This window comes from Polyodon spathula, unplaced genomic scaffold (assembly GCF_017654505.1).
Source record: "Polyodon spathula isolate WHYD16114869_AA unplaced genomic scaffold, ASM1765450v1 scaffolds_1059, whole genome shotgun sequence".
NCBI lineage: Eukaryota > Metazoa > Chordata > Actinopteri > Acipenseriformes > Polyodontidae > Polyodon > Polyodon spathula.
The window spans coordinates 1-6,866 of NW_024472546.1; the positions used below are offsets into that span (position 1 = coordinate 1).

The window sequence follows — 6,866 nt, forward strand, 5'->3', positions numbered from 1 at the left end:
GAGGTGGGATGAAAACCTTTCAGAAAAAAAAAACAATGTTGTTTATAATGTACTTACATCTCTGAATTCTGCCAGTCCCATTTCTCCCAGTTCGCTAATGCAGTCATAAGCGGACCCAGACTGCAAGAAGAGCTGAGCCAAGCACATCTCCTCACTTCTGAATATGGAGCCCATCTTTACCCAGTCTTAGAGATTTTATTTTACATCCAGACAATTCAGGAGGCAATTTTTTCTCAAGGCAAGTATGTCAGCACTTTGTCGATCATAAAACAATGACACGTCTTATAATGCAGGAAACAATTAAGTCAAGACCCGATCTCTATATTATATAATGTGTTTATGCGTAATCGATAATGTGTGGATCGTCTCTCTCTCTCTCTCTCTCTCTCTCTCTCTCTCTCTCTCTCTCTCTCTCTCTATATATATATATATATTATATATATAATATATATAAATAATATATAGTTTTTCAATTAGCTTTTTGTATGAGACAAGTAGTCAACATCAAACGCAAGCCATAAAAATGTCAACAGTGACATTGAAACCTGAAACGCTAATTTAAACAGAAATTACGATACTGTGTGTGTGTCTCACTGTATTGTATCCTTATGTAAAAACAAAATGTTCGCATTAAAAATAAATCAAAAACAGGCCAAACGCGTATGCAATTTTGACACGTCGAAACGACTGCACGTTTTCATTTAGTTTGTTCTAATTACAAAGATTTTAAACCTCTCGAGTGTCATTTCTTTTTGCTTGATATTTTTCTGTCGCTCAGTCTGTTTCACGTCGTTTCCAGATCGTCATTTTCACAGACTGGTGACCAGAAGCAGGGTCAAGACTAGGATGTGTTACTGGTGGCCAACCGCATACTTCCTCGGGGTTCGAAAAAAATACCACTAGGTGTCACAATTAAGCAGGCCGACCGAAACGCGCCTAGTAAAATAGTAAAAATAAATTAAAAAAATCAAACACCTCTCATTTGTTAAACACCCTTGGGTACCACGCGCTTGGTTAAACCTTTTGGCAAATCCAGAATGGAAAGTCTCTCCTACTTCTACAGCTGGTTTAAAAAAAAAAAAGTTTTATTTCAAATCCTAACTTTTATGTTTTCCATGTAATAATGACAGAATTATCAGAAGTAGAAACTTTACTTGCTAAAAAAAAAAAAGTGGGGGAGCACATTTAAATGAAAAAAAATTAAAAATTGTTTGACAAAGAATACTATCAGATTCACCAAATATAAGTGGAGTCACTTTTGGAATAAAAAATACACTACTTTTTTATTCTAAAAGTAAAACAAATATAAAAGTGTATTCTAAGTTAATATGTATTTTTTATCCCTCTGAGATCATTAATCCATTCATTGGCATACACTGAACCTTATAGAAGCTGCTTGCACACAGTTTTGCATCTATAGAGAGAGAGCTGGGGGAGATGTGTGCTCCAGCAGTATATATTTATCCTTGTGAAATGAATAATTATAATAGCCGCTCACTCCTATAACTATCCTGCTGTAGAAAGAAGAAACCAGTGAAAGGTCTTACCATCGTACTGCCCAAAAGTCTCAAAGATCTCATCTTGTCATTCTCCAAAGAGCTTATTGCGCCACCTTCTGGATCTGCTTTTTTTGGAGCTGTCTCCCTTTCCTGGAGACTTCTGGAACTGAAGGAAGCAAACACACCCATTAGGGGATTTTCTAGAGTGAATCACTGTGGAGACTCTCGTTGCATAAGATCAATTCCTGGTTGCATAGCAGTTTGATCCATTCCTGGTTTTACTATGAGTTTAATAAGACAGACCTGAGCTTGTTACCTGTACACTGTGGCTAATCAAGCTTGTGTTAAAACCTGGAATGGGTGAAAGTGCAGGGTTAGACTGACCTGTTCCTCTTTCATCCACTGTAGTGTATCTTGAGGTGTTACACCTGCTCGATTTTGCATCTCCATAGCAACAGGACAGCGTTTTCTTAAAGGGACCACCAGGTCATCATAGTTGAAGAAACAAAAGGGACGTTTGAAAGAACAACAATGACAGTTACAGACATACAGAGTTCTGCTGCTACAATTGAGATGTAATAATTGTTCTCTATAGCTTTGTGTCTACCTAGCTTTGAGCTTGCAATGAGAATCCTTGTTGTTTAGCCATGGTCTTTTCCACATGTGTGCGTCACAACATACTCCTCTTGCCATGCTTGAGTGTCCTGTTCGCTGTCAAGTGTAACGGGGTATCCCCTTTGCGGTCTTCGCTCAAAGGGTCTGTGCCCCATTTTAACAGCAGCCTGAGCACAGCATCGTCCCCCAGCGAACAGGCCAAGTGAAGAGGGGTGCGTCCCTTACTCCCCTTCGTGAAATTCAGCTCAATGTCCAGGTGTTTACGCAGATAGGATTTCAGCTTCATCAGACTGCCTTCCTCCACGTATCACAACATTCGCTTCTGCTTCCGAGAGGCCATGGATACGCTGCGTGGGGTGTACAGGGGTAACATTAACAGTAATGAAAGCCTAGGCTATCCTCGCATTAATGACATTACAGTCAGGCTAGAAGATATATGTTTTCTTAAATACTGCACTTTGACACATTCTTATCAAGGATGACCAGCCAGAAGTTAAACCAGGTGCTTAGGGTTAACATGAACACACATGGGAATGTGTCACTGATTCACTGGCATAGACTTCAAGCAAACTGTACATAGCGTGTCGTGCTACAGAGTTCAATTAAATGCAATTAGCAACATTTCTGTCAACATGTCGGGAATCAAGTTCTAATAATAAATCGTGTCAGTCACTTGGTAATTTACGTCTGCGGGCTTCAAATGACGTTTCCTGTACCCAACAAGACATCCCGTCACCTATAAATACACCATGCCACATAACCAATGTTTCCAACCCCAAACGCGGCTTGTAGCTCAGTCCTGGAACTGTGCAGTGGAGCCTTATTTATAAATCATCTGGGATTTTGGTGAATTAAGTATAAGTAACATCACATTTCTTTTTCTATTGTTTGGTTTTGTTATAGGTTTTGGTATAGTCTTGTTGACAGAGTAAACAGTGGGGTTTGCATGTTCTGACGAAACCACAATTCCCAAACACAAAGCGGGTAGACGTCTCTACCTGACTGTGAAGAATGCAACACTACGTTCCTGACAAAACTTACTTGACTGAAACAACGAAGGAAACACATTTGGTTCCTTATCTAGGGTGTAATAGGAAGTAGGAGAGAGAGAGTTTTTCTGTCGCGCCGTACCTTCTAGACTGGTTGGTGTGGGGTTGGGGGGTGTGCATGATGAGGAATTAGAAAATAAAATTTAACAGACATCAAAAATAAAAGACATCTAAAAAATGTTTTAATAGTTTTTACCCTGAACATGGAAACCTCAAACACCTTTCCGTGGCAAAAAATGACATTTAATTATTTGCATGTTTTTAACTTCTGAAATTAAAATTAATCTAAACTTTATGATATTATATTATTAATTTATTATTATTATTATTATTATTAACATAAACTTAAGAAAGATGTCCAAAACACATGTGATCCAAATATGTTTTAAGAAAAAAAAAGACTCGCCCTCTCTTTCTGCTGTGCTCCCACAAGATGGCTAACAGAACTAGTCCTTCTTTTTTCTTCCCCTCTGGTCGGGCTCATAGACTAAATAAAGTCACTTTAATTCAATTTAAACAACACACGGTCTAAAGTCTTATTTTGTTCCCAAAAATTAAATAAGACCTACCAGCCCGGCAGGCTCAAAATAATTGGACTGCAAAGAGTTAATGAATGCTGTGATTTTATTTTTTAAATCACACTGCAGACCTTTCTGTTGTTTCTAGCCTTATTTGAAAACTGTCAACAGAAATCAAAATACATTTTTTAACTATAGGCATAGTGTGTGTATATTTCTATTATTTTGCATCACCTAAAAATTGCATACTGTATAAAGTTTTGTATATGTCTACACACTAAAATAAATATTCATATTTGGTTCAGGTATCTTTACATGGGAAAACTGTGGCTGTAGACTAATTTGCATTAAGAGTAGCTATCATGCGTTATATATATATATATCTATATATTAATATATTATATATATATATATATAATGGTTGTATGACATAGTGAATCGTACTCGTCCGTCGTCGACTGCCTGGCCAGTAAATGGAGATCAGTACTACACTTCCTATTATCCAGAGACTTAATTCCCAATTTTTGGGCTATTGCGTACTAATTATGGGGTGTTGTCCTTCATATGGTTAAAATCTAATTAGGTCAAAATCCATCAATTGTGTTATAATAACAATATATCTGGACACTCTTCATCTAACTTGGGCACTCCAGTAAATCCTTGGTAAAAGAATTAAACATTAGTTGCGGGAGTTCCCCGTATATGTTTCCCTTAAGTTTGGACTGACGTCAGTATTTTTCTTTCACCGACCGTATTATATAATGTGAGATCCCACATTTTACCGTTTATTATCTTGCTACTAGCCCTTAACTCTTTATACTGAAGAACTGATCAATTACAGTATTTTTTAAATATAAGTTGCATCATGTGTATAATGTGCAAGAATGAGAAGCACTGGGTTGCATCTTTTCTATTATATGTCCCTTTGCTGCCAAATCAAATACACCATAAGGTATTTAACAACATACTATTACCCTAGTATACTGTGCACCCTTGGGTTTAATCAAATGATCTATGCGGTGTTGAATCTAAATAACACAGCCATTTAAATCATTAAAAGGGACTTTATCTCTAACAGTGTGCATGAGTCTTTTAGGTGTGAAAAATGGTCCTTATTTAATATTTAAATGGTGACTGTAAATAAATAAAATAAACCACCTTGTATATAACATGCAACCTCTCTATAACAGTCACAAATGCTCCTAACATTTGCAAATTTATAAATGTTATACCCTAAAAATTATGGTAGGTACTGAGATTGTCTGGTGGCATTAGAGGCTATATTCTCAGAACTTTAGTTATTTAAATAATGTTAAAAATTTTGTCATTTTTTTATTATGAAATAAAGTATTCATGAAACTGCTCTTGAAAATATTAAACTATTCCCTTACCAGTATCATGTCTTGCTGGTAATAAATACAAAAACTAATAAATAAATAAGAACATGCCATTAAAACTGCTTCTACAATGTTCAAATCGTTCATAAATCGGCCTACGTAGTGTTTTGCCAAGACTATTTGTGCTGTCAGAAAGATAAAGATTATTGAAGCAACAGAAAGGTCTATGGATGCCAAACTGCTATGACTCACACAATATCAACAGAAGCAACTTTTTTTTTTTTAACACAAATTACAGTATAAAAAAGAAGAAATAGAAGTAATTTTTACCAACTACCAAAAATCACACTAAATTCCCTCCCTTGTTACTTACAATGTGTAAAAATACTACTAGAAGTACATCATCTTAAAACTATGGTCCTACACATCACAATGACGCTCAGCAGAATGTATTGCATTTACAGTGCTCTTGCCCAACAAGTTATCAAACTTCAACAAGCCCCTTCCTACTCGCTGTCATGTAGCAGCCTCTTCAATTTACAGACAGGTGGTCAATTGCAGTGTGAACTCCTCTAAATGTTTTGCTCCATCGCTCCTGCCTATCACTCTTCACATGAGGAAACTTGAGGTTCTAGTTGTCACACAGCGTTCTGCTAAAAACAGTAAAACCATGCAAATTGAGCAGAATTTGTATCTTTACATTTTCAGATTTGTTTGAAAAGTGCCAGATACCATAATGTACACATTCATTTCTAATAAACTAAGAAAACAAACAGTGAATCACATTAAGTGAAGGATTGTTAAACAATAGCATCCTGTCTTGTAATGATTATTTAATTATGTCTTGTAGCTGTATGAACCAGTGAAGCATTTGCTATAGGAAGGAACAAAATCCTGCAGTGAGTACACAATACTAAAATCCAACGAATACAATCCTTTCCCAATAAAACTAAAACTAACAATTACTACACTTTAGTCTGTAAGCTCGTTTTTCTCACATTACAAACAAATTTAGATGACATTCAAACATAAATTGGTGAGCCACTCAAAACTACCGTGAAGTAATAAAAAACCAATACAAGTAGGCCACTGTGGGCCTTTCATCATCTAATAGGTCTCTTCCGTCTGGGATTACCGAACGGCATTAAACTACAACCTGATTCCCTATAATCAAAAATACAAAATTTTACCCTAAACTCTGTCAGAAGTTATCGTAACAACACACAACTATTTGACTTAGTTACACTTTAGTATTACCGATTGTTCGGCTTTTTAATTTCATGAAAAAACCCCCCCCTTTAACACGTTTGTCTTAAAAACAATAAAACCTCTATGGCTATCAAGATTGAGTTTTAAGATCTGACAGCCTTAGATCTATAGACTGGCGATAGCGTAGGTATAATAAAATGGATACAAAAAAAAAAACAAAACAAACTTTAAGCACAATATACTCCATAAGAAATAAAATAAATAATTAAACACTTTCAGGCCTTTTCTAACTGGATGACCCGAATCAATGATTTTTGATATTGGATATTTGTCGGTAACGGGTGGTCAGGCCGGTTTAAAAAGTTCTGGGGGAGGTTAGTCCGAGAGATTGTCCTGGGGATTAAGTCTTGGGAAAAGACATGCACAGAGTTTCATTACGTTGTAAAGTGTCTCTTTCCCTCCCTTTTTGTTTATACCTTTACTCTGTGTATTTGTCGTCTTTTGAGCATTACCGCGGGACTCATTGTCGTCCTGTCGGTGTTTGACGGAGGTAACACAGAAAAGAAGTGAACTCACATTACGTAGAAAGTAACTCAAAAAAAAAAGGGGAGTCTGAGGGTGGGAAATTTGGGCTGTGTC

The 6,866-nt window shown here is 36.4% G+C and overlaps 1 pseudogene; it reads right to left on the bottom strand.

The window, feature by feature from the left end:
* Positions 1 to 57: 57 nt before the first annotated feature.
* On the bottom strand, positions 58 to 2,454 carry LOC121309240 (annotated as a pseudogene).
* Positions 2,455 to 6,866: the final 4,412 nt, after the last annotated feature.